General features: G+C 43.6%; 1 protein-coding gene across 1 annotated transcript in view; it reads left to right on the plus strand.

The window, feature by feature from the left end:
* RAB3B (RAB3B, member RAS oncogene family) overlaps positions 1–14830 on the plus strand; it is a 710876-nt gene that overhangs the window by 289431 nt on the left and 406615 nt on the right. The gene's annotated exons all lie outside the window — the stretch shown is intronic.

A 14830-nucleotide genomic window follows, 5' to 3' on the forward strand; every position in this document is an offset into this window, starting at 1 on the left:
CACTGTTCAAACGCGCCCCGTGGCGCATTTTATGTTGGGGGATTAACTCCTCTTGAATACTGAGGGTCCCTGAGGTGCAACTAGCCCACCAACTACCTCCAGTAAGCGGCACAGAGCTGCGTTGCAGAGAGGTGTAAAAACGGGCGTGGCCTCAGAACACTTCTCTGCAACGCAGCTCCTTGGCGCATACTGGAGGTGCCTGGTGGTATTCAAGGGGAATTTGTTCCCCCACGGCAAATACGCCAGGGGCCGCGCTTGCAGAGTGGTGCAATAAGGGAGCGTGGCCTCCGGCCTCGATCCCGTTTTTTAAAATTTATTTTATTTTTTGAAGGGGGGCTGTCTAGCCCCCCTCCTATTTCTAATTTTTTGGCCCTGGGGACCCCCAATTTTTTTTAACTATTTAAAAATTGGGAAGGGGGCCACATGCACCCCCATCTAAGGCCATAATCTGCCCCGGGGACCCCATCCCCCGGGGCATGGGCCTTTTTTACTATTTTTTTTTTAACTATTTAAAAATTGTGAAGGGGGCCACGTGGCCCCCTCCTAAGGCCATAATCTGCCCCGGGGACCCCATCCCCCGGGGCTAGTCCACTCTGTTGGGGACCGTGGGGGGTCCCAGCCGGCTCACCCCATCCTACGTAAGCCAGCATTGCTTTTCCACTTTGGGAGCAGCTAACATGCTGCTCCCCATGTGGAAAAGCAATCTGCTTTGCTATTTGGAAGAGAGAGCAGGTTTCATGCCCTCTCTTCCAAATAGCAAAGCAGTTTGCAATGACAGGGTGGGAGCCGCGAGGCTTCCGCCCCGTCATTGCAAATGGCAATGTCCCGGGGTTGGGCACCCCGGGACACTGCAGGAGCCGGCCCTGGGGGGTGGCGGTCCCCTGAGCCTGTACAAGGCTCCAGGAGGGGGGCCACGCACATTTGTAAGAAGCTCCGGGGTGGCGGTCCCCGGGGATGGGGGGCCTCAGAGCCCCCCACACCTAATTTGTAGTAGCCCCGGGGGGTGGCGGTCCCCGGGGCTGGGGGTCTGAGAGCCCCCCCACCCAATTTTAATAATCCCCGGGGGTGGCGGTCCCGGGGCTGGGGGGGCCTGAGAGCCCCCCGTACATCATTTTCATAAGCTCCGGGGGTGGCGGTCCCCGGGGCAGGGGAAGCCTCAGAGCCCCCCAAACCTACTTTGAAGTAGATCCGGGGGTGGTGGTCCCCGCGGCTGGGGGGGCCTGAGAGACCCCCCACCCAATTTTAATAAGCCCCGGGGGGTGGCGGTCCCCGGGCCTGAGGTGCCTATCTGGACCCCCGTTTACATATAGTCCATTGTCCCCGGGATTTGGCACCCCCAGGGACTAAAAACCAAAGATGCGCGGGAACCCGGCTTCTTTTTTTTAAAAAAAATTCGGCCGAATGCTGGGTGCGCGAATCTCGCCAATTTTAAAAAGAAAAATGCTTTTTTTGGCCCTGGGGGTCCTTGTGGGACCCCCTGAGCAGGCCTAAGGGGTCAGGGTGTTTCTACCCTGCCCCCTTTTTGCGTTTTGCGAAATTTGTCCTTTGGATTCTTGTGCCTCAGTTCTACCGAGGCACAAGATGGCTGCCAACACTTCTGGGTTTGGAGTGTTGACAGCCAATTAAAATACAGCACGTGCACGGCAGGGTGCGCTTAGGCTGTGCTTAGGGTACGCGGATCCACCGCGCCCATAGGTATATAAATACTGTCATTTTCTCAGGAACTACTGAACGGATTTACACCAAATAAGCAAAAGACACGAGTCTGAAATAAGGACTACCTCCTTGCCAAATTTGGTGTAATTCCGTTCAGCAGTTCGGGCTGTACCTGCCGCTAAAGGTTCTATGGGGAATTGCATGGGGAAAACGCATTTTGGGACCCCCCTTTTTTCTCTGCCCCTGCTTGACGAATCACCGTGAAACTTTCAGGATAGGAGCGAACCGGAGCTGGCCAAAAGTTTTGAGAATTTCGCAAAGATTTGTCAACCGGCGCCAAAGTTATTCTAAATAGAATGTTGCGGATTTCCTATGGATAATAGGTCCTAACTATAACTACCTACCTACCTACTATACATATCTAGCTGATACAACTAATTCTACCTTCAGTTCTGATATCGACTCTGAATCGGAAACAGAACGCCGAAACCAGGCACAGGCAGCAGGCATCCCAAAACCCTCGCCGGGACAAGAAATTGTTTTTTTATGCCAGGAAAGACTGCAAACTCTGAGATCAAGCACGCAGCAAAAACACGTAAACAGCAGGCAAACTTCAGGAGGCGCCAGAGGCACAGGGCGTGCAAGAGGAGGATATCAGAAAAGAAAGAGAGGCTGGGGGCAGGGATCTGCAGCCCATCAGAATTAATTGGAGGTAAGAACCAAACGATTATTAACTTAACCCCCTTTAAGTTGACATCTAAAGAGGAAGAAATACTTAATCTGGGGTTATCTTTTGCTCCGCAGTGTAACTTCAATTATCCTTCTACTAGATGTGACATTTATAAGGCAGTGAGAAAACTCAAGCTGCGTAAGCTATATGCCTTGAAAGCCAAACAAAAAGATGCATCACCTTTGAGTGGAAATGTTGAGAATATAAGTGCTTTATCCCAAGGTACTCAAACCATCACGGAACTATGGGAAACGGAGGGGGTCGGTTATGAAGGAAATACACAAAAGACAGGAAATATATGTGAATTGGACGATCTTGGTAACAGGTCATCGGTCACTACTCCATTCAGACCCCCCCTCAACATTTACTCCGGTACTCCCAAGAGATGCCATTGACATCTTTCACGAGAATGTGGGGGGACAGTTAAAAGAACTGAAATGCAATGTGTTTAAAACTAAATGGAAATTTGACGGATTATCACAAGGATATAAAGCACTCACGACCCGCCTAGCAAGGGAAAAAGAAATTATTGTCAGAGGAAGTGACAAAGGCGGCAACATAGTTTTAATGACTAAACCAAACTATGACAGAGAGGCGTTTTCCCAATTAAATAACAGAGAATGCTATGAACGTATCAAAGCGCAAACGGTGACGTCCATAAAGATGGAATATCATCAAAAATTAGCACGCTGGAAATCAACAAAATTGATCAGTGACGCAGAATACAAATATCTCAAAGTTTACAATCCAGTAACACCCATCATGTACCTTATCCCTAAGGTGCACAAAGATCCATTGAATCCCCCTGGCAGACCGATTATTTCGGCCAGAGGCAGCCTACTTGAGCGAACATCTATGTACATAGACTATGTTTTACAGGGCTATGTACAGAAACTGGATTCTTATGTGCAAGACACTGGGGATTTTCTAATGAAAATAAGAAACATTGATTGGGTATCAGGCGATTGGTTGATAGCGTTGGATGTCACCTCGCTATATACCAGTATAACACACACACATATGGATTGGCAGCAGTGCAATATTACCTTACGAGACGAACAGCAGTTTTTGATGAACATAACATGATGTTGTTAGACATGTTGGATTTCTGTTTGAGGAGTAACATTTTCATGTACAGTAATTTGATGTACCGGCAACTACAGGGGGTGGCGATGGAAGCCAGCTTCTCCCCCAGCTTCACGTGTTTGCACATGGGAGCTTGGGAGGAGCTGGTACTCAGGACCACACACCAACAAACCATCAACAATAATGTGATTGCTTGGTATCATTTAATTGACGATTTATTGGTTGTTTGGAGGGGCAGTAAAGAAGCAGCATTAACTTTCATTGATAACATCAATCAAAATGAATTAAATCTTAAATTCACTGCCACACTCAGTCAGGATACAGTTACTTTTTTGGACACGGAGTTGAACATTGAAAATAACCGACTGGAATCTAGAATCTTCCTCAAATCTACTGCAGGAAATAGCAGTTTACATGCGGCCAGCGCACATCCTATGCACCTCATATCAAGTATTTCTTATGGAGAGATGCTTAGGATGAGGCGTGTATGTAGTAATCCTGCAGACTTAAAAAAATCCCAATTGGAGAGTAAGGAGCGTTTCCTTGAAAGAGGATATTCTGTTCAAACAATTGAAAAAGCCAAAGCCAAATCCATGACAATAACCAGGGATGAACTCCTAGAAAGTGGCACCAGCAAGATAAAAGCAGGGATATGTGAATCAGGGGAAGCTACTAACTTTAGAATCATCACTGGCTTCAGTAGACAATCTTGTGATATCTATAGAATTGTCAACAAACACTGGCCCTTAGTCAAAAGTGACCCCATTATTGGTGATGTGTTACCAAAGAGGGTATCTTTAACATTTAGTAGGGCACCCTCTCTGAAAGATCAAATAGTAGACACCAATCCTGAACCTGTCATGAAAAGCACCTGGTGGCAAACTAATGAAATGAAATGAAATGAAAATGGGTTTTGTAAAGCGCATTACTACCCGAAGGCCTCGTAGCGCTATAATTGCATACTTCTGGGAGTCCACTGGTTTATTTGGAAAAAAGAAAAGTTTTAAGAGTTTTGCGGAATTTTAAAAGATTGGACTCGTTCCGGAGCGTGGAAGGTAAAGAGTTCCAAGTCACAGCCGCATTCAGGGAGAAGGAGCGTCCGCCCCACCTGGCCCGTTTGATTTTGCGAGTTGTTGCCAAAAAGGCCGTGCTTGAGCGCAGTGATCTTTGAGGTTAGTAGGGTGTGGCTAAGGAACAGATCATTGCGGGGGCATTTTTCCACATGGCCTTATGCATTATGCACATCGCCTTGAATTTTACTCTGGCTTGGATGGGCAACCAGTGTAAATTCCTCAGGGCAGCAGTGCCCGAGTGACTACGGGACAGGCCTAGCAGTAGACGTACTGCTGCGTTCTGGGTGACTTGCAGCTTTGAGTGTGCTGGTCGGTGCACCCAGATATAGAGCATTCCCATAATCAAGACGGGACAGGATGATGGCCTGGACCATTATCTTGCGGGCCTGAAAAGGGAGAAGTGGTAGAATTTTCCGCAACATACGCATCAGCCCGAAGCAGGTGGCGGAGAGTATTGTGGCTTGCTGGTTGAAGGTAAGAGTATTATCCAGCCACATGCCCAAGCTTTTAATTTGCTTTTTTGGTTCTGGGGGGGTCCTTACAGAGTGGCCATTGTAGAGTTGGTCTGGGGTCAGCTGTGTTCCCCAGAAACATCAGTTCAGTTTTGTCCCCATTAAGTTTTAAATGGGAAGAGGCCATCCATTCTGTGACTGCTACTAGGCAACTGTTCAAGTTCGACGCGGTGTGACCTGGCTGATTCAGGGCCAGCACAAGCTGTGTGTCATCAGCGTAGGTCACGATTTCAAAACCAAAAGAGTGAACGACCTCCGCCAATGGTTGCATATAAACGTTAAAAAGCGTGGGGCTCAGGGAGGAGCCCTGAGGCACACCTTGATTGAGAGGCCAAGTTTTGGAATGAATGTCACCCTCCACCATAATACAATACAAACAGAAAAGTGAAGGGGGTCCTAGGGGAGAAGTTTAAAGACCTATTAGTATCTTGTCCCCCAACTCAATTATCAAAAAACACGGAAGATACAGTAGGTCTAATACGCTATCATAATAGGAAACCCTTATTATGGAAAATCAGAGTAGTAGATACCAAATGGTTATCTATAAAAAACGCAAGAGAGCATTCTTAACAATCTCAAATCGTGAGTGAAGAAACCCATCAGCACACCGATTGGTGAAGCCTCATCATCTGGTTTTTTTTTGACTGCGAATGGTGCCCATGAAACAACACCTCAATTAATTCAATGAGGGTTGTAAAGTGTGGATCATCAAACGCAAAAAAACACAAGCCATCACACAGAAGATGGGTGTTATAAAGAGCTGATAGGAAAAATTGCAGTGCCCAAACAATAATGTGAAAAAGTTAAAAATACCTGTCGTGATGACTAAAGAGCAATTTTATTAGGGGTGACCATCAGGACGGTATGATTAAAAACAGAGTGGGTATAGTATTTTGAAAAAATATTACTAACCATCAAGGATATTAAATGGTCAACATGTTTCAGCCCTTCCGGGCTTTCGTCAGGACCTATGAAGTTCACTACTGCAATTTGTGAAAACAAAAAGGGGACCTACCAATGGTATGGTCGCTTCAGTCCAAGAACTCTCCCATAAGTGTAGGGAGGAAAGGCCTCACCTCTCCTGGCACTCGCTCAGAAAGAAAGAGGCCACGCTCTGTCCGTCGTTACCTCGGTCGTGTAACTGAGCCGAGGGGAAGGTCACCTTCCCCTCGGCTCAGTTACACGACCGAGGTAACGACGGACAGAGCGTCACCTTCCCCTCGGCTCAGTTACACGACCGAGGTAACGACGGACAGAGCGTGGCCTCTTTCTTTCTGAGCGAGTGCCAGGAGAGGTGAGGCCTTTCCTCCCTACACTTATGGGAGAGTTCTTGGACTGAAGCGACCATACCATTGGTAGGTCCCCTTTTTGTTTTCACAAATTGCAGTAGTGAACTTCATAGGTCCTGACGAAAGCCCGGAAGGGCTGAAACATGTTGACCATTTAATATCCTTGATGGTTAGTAATATTTTTTCAAAATACTATACCCACTCTGTTTTTAATCATACCGTCCTGATGGTCACCCCTAATAAAATTGCTCTTTAGTCATCACGACAGGTATTTTTAACTTTTTCACATTATTGTTTGGGCACTGCAATTTTTCCTATCAGCTCTTTATAACACCCATCTTCTGTGTGATGGCTTGTGTTTTTTTGCGTTTGATGATCCACACTTTACAACAGTCATTGAATTAATTGAGGTGTTGTTTCATGGGCACCATTCGCAGTCAAAAAAAACCCAGATGATGAGGCTTCACCAATCGGTGTGCTGATGGGTTTCTTCACTCACGATTTGAGATTGTTAAGAATGCTCTCTTGTGTTTTTTATAGATAACCATTTTGTATCTACTACTCTGATTTTCCATAATAAGGGTTTCCTATTATGATAGCGTATTAGACCTACTGTATCTTCCGTGTTTTTTGTCACCCTCCACCACCTGGAAAGTTCGGTTTTCCAAAAAAGACTGTAGCCATGAGATGGCGCTTCCCGTCACTCCAAGCTGTTTTAATCGGGAGATAAGGATGTTACTATTCACGGTATCAAAGGCGGCACTTAAGTCCAAAAGCATAATTGCTGTGGTGCCGCCTTGATCCATGTGCCTGCGGGCTAATTCTGTGACAGTCAATAATGCTGCCTCTGTCCCCAATTTTGGGCGAAAGCCGGCTTGAGAATCATGAAGCAGATGGTTGGCTTCCAGGTAAAGCATAAGACTGGTGTTAATATATTTCTCAAGCAGCTTACCAACCCAAGGAAGGAGTGAAATGGGCCGGTAATTAGTCATTATACCAGGGTCAAGGTTTTTTTTTTTAACAGAGCCCTAACTTGTGCACATTTCCAGATTTCAGGAACTCTCCCTGTGGTAATTGACATATTTACGATATTTAAAATTACTGGTCTGATGGTATCCGCGATTTTCAAGAGATAGCGTGGAGGAGCAGGGTCTGAAGGGGAGCCTGCTGTGACTTTCAGCATAAGAGTGTTAAGCGAGTCTTCTTCAAGTAATGGGAATTCAGCTAGTTGGCAGACCGTGGTTGGAGGAAGGGTATCTGTTCCCACTAGGTGTTGACTAACCAGATCAAATGATGAGGAGATGGCTTGAATTTTTTGATGAAAGTACTCTGCCTGATTGTCACAGCGAGTCTGGGCTTCAAGGGGATCCTGCGGAGTGGAGGGGGTACTGATCAAGGATTTCGCTATCCGAAATAGTTCCCTCGGGGAGTTGGCGGATGTTGTAATTTTTTCCTCGTAAAATAGAGCTTGTGCCAATATAATCTCAGCTTTATATTTTTTAATTGCCTCTCGATGGCTACTTCTGTCCTGTTCCTTGAGAGTGCGTCTCCAAGTTCTCTCAAGCTTCCGGCAGTTTTGTTTTAACTCTTTTAACTCTGGAGTGAACCACGGTGATTTTTTGGACTTGGTTTTCACTTTGAGGGGTTTTTGGGGTACGATTGTGTCTAAGGTGGTCTGTAGCCAATTGACATAATGGGTGTAGAGTGTGTCTACGTCCCCCCGGTCTGCCGAGGGGTGGTAGAGAGAGAATCCACCCACTGGTCTGTGGATAATTTCGCCCAGTCCCTTCCTCTTAATGTGGCTCGAGGGGGCGCAGAGAGGGGTCTAGGTATGTGCCAGAGGAGTGGGACCAAAAAATGATCGGTCCATGGGAGGGGAACTGGGTTCCCAGTTTTGAGTCTCTGATCATTGCTTAGAACCGCGTCTAGCAGGTGACCTTTGTTATGTGTAGGTTCAAAACCCTTCTGAACAATTTGTAGGGCTGCAAGACTGTTCAGAAAGGTGGTAGCTAGAGGATCCATAGGATCATCTAAGTGAATATTCATGTCACCCAAAACCGTAAAATGAGGCAGAGAGACGGCTGATTCAGCGACCTTAGAGGGAAGAAGGTTCATAAAATCGCCAATTTGGCCTGGGGGGCGGTAGATGAGTAGGCCAGAGAAGGTTAAGGTGGGGGATAGGTCAAGTGTGAAATTCATACTTTCGCAAGTAGGAATTGTCGCAGAACTGGTTCTACATTGGTAACAGTCCTTAAAAAGTATGCCTAATCCTCCTCCTCTGCCCTCTACCCTGTCAACCCTTTGTAATCCGTATCCTTTCTGTAATATGGCGGTAATGTCTGGGTCAGCTTCTTCCCTTAACCAAGTTTCCGTTAGGAATATTGCGTCAGGGTTAATATCCTCGAGGAGGATTGACATTTCTACCGCGTGTTTGGTCAGAGAGCGACAGTTTAAAAGGAACATTTTAAAAGGGGGTCCGAGAGTCTCGGACTGGTCCAATGTGGGGCAAAGTGTGTACTGACAGTGGGGGCACTTTTCCACAGGTACATCCAGATGTATGGAATGGCAACATGAGGCCTCTAAGTTGGGCATGAGAGTTTTTAGTCGGTCAGGGGTATACCTTATCTGAGTGGACAGATCCTCCGATGGTTGAACAGGGGACCTGACTAATAAAGGGTTCTTCAAATGCAAGACTTGCTAAGCTTGCAATCATGGAATTAACACCAAAACATACACGGATGGCTTCAGTAAGATACAACATCCAAAATCACAGGTTGTAACCTGTAAAACTGAATATGCCATTTATATTTTGCAGTGTCCCTGTCCTTTGAAATACGTTGGAAGCACAAAACTTCCTGTGCACCAACGTATTCTCCAACATTTGAGGGCTATCACTAATGTGGATAATACTTATCCTGTGGCTAGACACTTTCGTGATCACCACCAGAGCAACAACAACTCGCTCAAATATTATGTGATAGATACGATCAATGCCAGTAGACGGGGTGGTGACAGAGAGGCTAGGCTAAGAAGACTAGAAACCAGATATATCCTCTTACTTGACACTAAGGCACCTGCAGGATTAAACGTCACAGAAGACATGTACACATGTCTTCCATAAGCCAGTCGGTGATTTTATACCACCCCATCATTTAGCTGAAATACAATGAATAAGGAATTGGACCCCAATCAAGATATTATACCCGGCTGGGATATATCACGATAGGAATTAGTAATGAACAAAATATATATACAGGTTGTAATGGTGTTAAGGCTGCTGTTATCTGATTAGACAATGTATGTACACTACAAGGGCACTTTACATCTGATTAAACCATAAGGGTCCTAATACCTAAATAGTTGATATTCAGAGTATAAGTTGCAAATTTATTTTTATTCACTATAACACTACATGGTTGGTAAATCTGAGGTTGTCCGAAATATACAAAATAAATTTCCAGTTATCAAAAGGCCATGATAGAATTTAGCTGAGATGATTACGTATTTAGAGAAACAACTGTAAATGATCATTATTCAAGATAATTAAATATTAGGTGATTAGAGGTGTGATACTTCATATTGCGATTTTTGCACATAGTCGCTGTTTGCACAATCAGTATAATAGGAATGATATGTCCAGGATAACTGCAATTTGCACAAATGCGTAGTTTGCACATTGAATTAGGCACTAGCACTTTGGGTCTATCTATTATGAAGTATGAATAGACATATTATTATTGGCAATATTCATTTATCATATCACACCATTTGAACCGATATTATCATCATCATTATTATATATTTATATACGTACAAATTACAGGTATTTAACCGTGATTTACAATGTTGACATTTAACCTCAATTTAAATGTGAATGGTTTCTTGAAATGCATTGCAAAGAAAAAGCACAATGTTGATTGTAACTGGAAAGGACGATGATATTAACTTGTGGAAACCTCAGTATTTCCACCATGTTTATACCTAGCCCTCACATGTGACCAAGTCTACACCAATCACTGGCGCTTTAAAAGAATGTGTCGTTACTGTGGACACTGTCATGTGAACAAGGCTCCTCGGAGCCGAAACGTCATGCGGCTAACTTGCACTAAATAAAAGAGATTAGCACCTCAATTGGTATGTGTCTGCGTGATCTTTGGCGTGGAGTATTCCTAGCGCTTGGAGAAGAAACGCTGGTACTTTGATATATATATATATATATATAGATAGATAGATAGATAGATAGATAGATAGATAGATAGATAGATAGATATATATATAGATGTATATTACCTACTGGCAGTCGCCAGTAGGTATATATAGTTAGGACCTAGTTTCCATAGGAAATCCGCAACATTCTATTGGGAATAACTTTGGCGCCGGTTGATTAATCTCCCGAATTTCTCAAAGAAGATGGCCCGCTCCGCTCCTTCCCTGAAAGTTTTGGGGGGATTCGTCAAGTGGGGGCTGAGAAAAAAGGGGGGTCCCAAAATGTGTTTTCCCCATGTTATTTTCCATAGGACACGGCTACAGCCCGAACCGCTGAACGGAATTACACCAAACTTGGCAAAATGGTAGGGACTGGTACGCAGTACGGCCTTTTGATTAGATGGTGTAAATCCCTCCAGTAGTTGTTGAGAAAATTGAATTTGAAAAAATGTATATATCTATATAAGCTTACTGTGAGCTTACTGTACTCTGTGCCTTCCCGAGTACGAGCTGCATTCTGATTGGCTGCCAATGTCTGTCAACACTCCAAAACAGAAATTGTTGGCAGCCATCTTGTACCTCGGTAGATTTGAGGTGTCATCAGTGATGTCACTGACCATGTCATGAATGTTCTATTATATGTGACATCATTAGCAGTGGATTGAGGGTGCACGAAATATAGTTAGTACAACTAACTATATAGGAGCAATTTCAATGGTTTTGTATGAGTGAAATGTCCGGCTAACTATAATACCCCTCAAACGTATAGTTTTTTGAGTGAATTTCAAAGGTTTTTTAAAAGCTAATTCCTAACTATATAAGGCCTGAAACCTTTTTCAGTGAATAGATATATATGTACAGATATATATAGCGCAAATTTGACCTAGAGGTATCAGACCGCTTTACATGAGCACCAGTTGCGATATAGACAGACACATTCATTTTTGGGGGACACGGGGAGATTAAGTGATTTGCCCAGAATCACAGGATATTGAGAGTCCGTGCCGAGACTCGAATCCAGTTCCTCAGTTCAAGGTCTGCCGCTCTAGCCGTGAGGCCACAACTTCCACCATTGACATTGTGCCTTCCTGTATCATTATAGTGGCATATTTGTAGCCATAAAACCCACCATCATCTGACAAGAGAGAGTCGCCTGAGCTGCAGGCCCGATGTCACAAAATTGATGAGATGCAGACCTGAAATAATAGGCATCTGCACCAATATGAAGAACTTGTCTCATCTTCAGGGAAACATAAATTACAAGTGGTTGGTGAAGTCCGAATGCTCGCTGCCAGATACATCAGCCAAATAAAATGAAATAACAGTTAATGCAGCCTCATTGTGGCTGCAATTTAAACAAAGATCTGTGTTTTCAAAAATTAACCTTGATAAGCAGAAAGGACAGATTTATGACGTTTATTTTTTGCACACAGTACATTACAGTAAAGAAAGAATCACATTGTATGTTAGTACTCATTTAGTGTGTTTAATTTCACGCTACAAATTCAGCTTTTATCCTTCATGCTTGTAGCAATACTCCTTCCTCCAATTGAAAGAACAAGGCCACCGGATTTAAGAGGTTTGTGGGAAGAGTGATGGCGTGACCATGTATTATAAGGCTTAAAATATCCTCTGCAATACTTTAAAAAGGATATTGTAAATCACCTTGGAGGTCCTTGATGATGCAGAGGAACTCGGCCTTAGGTTTAATTCCTGTATATGTTGACGTACTACTTGATGGTGATAACACCGGATTCTTATCTTATTTTTTACTTTACCTTAACAATTTATAAGAATACTCGGTCGACTGGATCTTTATTATCTGCTCAGAAGTGTAAAGGGGCAAAACCATTCCATCCATAATCTCTCAAATGACCAGGACAAATCAAGTTCAAAGGAAGACTGACTACGAAATAAAGTTTTGGGAATTTATTACAAAGCCAAAAATAACTGAACATTCAAGCACCTCCGTACGAGGTTAAGAAGGTAGATGGGCACTAATACAAACATAAACCTACGCAGGAGTCTCATCCGACTCAGAATTAGAAGAATAGTTAATTCTAAAAGCATCAGGCATCCAATGATCGCTCTGATCTCTATTTTAACTAGAAAAGAAAAGCAATTAATCTATCCCTACACTGCCGCTAAAATGACATCCCTACTTAGCATCATCCCCAGGCAAGAGAGAAAAAGGTGTCAGTAGTGAGGACTTCTTTAGAAGTGCACTCACTTGCATAGATAAGTAGCCAGAGCTACATAGCTCGTTCTAAGCTGCTCCTTCTAGCTTCCCCTCTAGTCCTCATCTCCTCCTTCTCCTGTTCTGCCTCTCCTCCCTTGGGGCACTATCCCTAATACAAAATCATAAAACAGTACAACACACCCTTTACACGCTCCTTTGAACAGGTCTTCTTTCTGTACTTTTCCATCAAAACTCTGACTTCATCCAAAAACCGTTGGTGTGTCCTTGGGTCCCAGGCACCTTCTTTGCTGAAAGTATCATATTTGCATTCCTGTACACTCCCATGGTGGCTTCTCCTACCATCCTAACTCCTAAAACAAAAGGAGTATTCTGCCTAACGAGATGTATGTCCTTGCACCTGCAACAAGAAGCATGTGAGCGAAGCAACCTTGCACGCACACAAAATCTGCTGACCGCCTTCGACTGAGAGCCTTCCCAAGGAAAATACATTTCAGGCCTACGATATTCAGCTAACATAAGAAATCACAAATAGGCCTTCTCTTGAACGTATATGCGACTAGGCCTTTACACATTTAGATCACACATTAATAGCATTACATCCATAAACATTTAATGCTTTACACTTTCGTAGATGAATAAGCCAACCTACACGTGCAGACTTTAATATGGTGCTTGTTTAAATCTAATGCATCACCTTACACGTGAACTAATTCATTATACATCATCTAGAATACAGTTTCGAATAAACACTACATTGATCTTCATAAATGACATGATTACGTTTCTATTCGCACTAATATTTGCTGCTTTAATACTACATTTCTAATGACTACACGTTAATACATTCTTTTAGATATGCAGATGCTGACTATCGGTGATTATGATGCACCCCTACAATTTTCAGAATAAAATGATGCTCTATCAATGGCTTGCAATATCCTACTAAAGCATGGTAGGTAGTACATTATCGAACATTTAATATGTGGGAGACTGCAATTTGCTCTGTGCCCAGCAGCAGTTTCTAAAAACACGTACTCCTTCTAGGGTGTCTCAAATAACGACTGGGGGCGACCTAATTCTTCTGCGCGTGGCACCATCATTTTAAATACAGAATCTGGTATCTGAAGAGGGTAGCTGGACGTCAGAGCAGGAACTGAAACAGACAACCAGGTGGGAAATAAAATAACAGACTACCACATATAGTACTTTAGTTTGGAGCTCCGGCTCAAGCAAAAAAACTAATTAGTGCCAGACCTGATCAAGGGTGAAACAAGCTATCCAGAGAAAGGGGAGAAGGAAAGAGAAACCGGTAGAGCTCTTATGTTCCATATGTCCATGTGTGACTGGTTCATCAAACCCATGTTTTTGCATTCTGAAAATTGTAGTCCTTCTTAAAGCAGAACTAAAAGTCCCGGAAAGAAAATAAGAAGAAACACGGTTTGGTTGAGCTGCTTGTGAATTATCCTGAGAAACTCGAGGACTCTGAACAGAACCACCCACTCCCTAAAAAAACAAGCATTGGCATAGCCAATAGGTCTGGCCTTTGGTATCTTATAAGTGTTTAGTTATGCAGCATATTATGCTGTGTTCATGTGCCGCTAGAGATAGCTATTCAATTACTACACACTGGGTCATGCAGTGTAATTCAGGAATGCATGCTTGCCTCTGCCGCATTTAACATATAATGGCAGTCTGAGAATGTAAATGCAAATATCTTCACATTATACGCACACAACCCGCCAATCTCAATACAGTCAACAGCCACACACTCCATTTATAATGTAAATTCACTGACAGTGTAATCCGTCTTGTCACTATCAAAATACCAGACGGCAATATGAGCAATGGAGCGCTAGTAAAGATTACATATAAAACCCACATCAAAATTCAAAAATATATTTTTCACAGAAAAATCATGTATACCATTGAACTTATTCTGTTTCACGTAACATTTCTGCCATAAAAGTTCACAACGCAGCAATTAGGTGGCCCATTCCCTGAGTAAGCTGTAACATGATTCAAGGGTGCTCCATTCTGAATTCAGCATTGTTACCGCTTTACCATCTCAACTCATGAGC

The sequence above is a fragment of the Lissotriton helveticus genome, chromosome 1_2 (assembly GCF_964261635.1).
Source record: "Lissotriton helveticus chromosome 1_2, aLisHel1.1, whole genome shotgun sequence".
Lineage (NCBI taxonomy): Eukaryota > Metazoa > Chordata > Amphibia > Caudata > Salamandridae > Lissotriton > Lissotriton helveticus.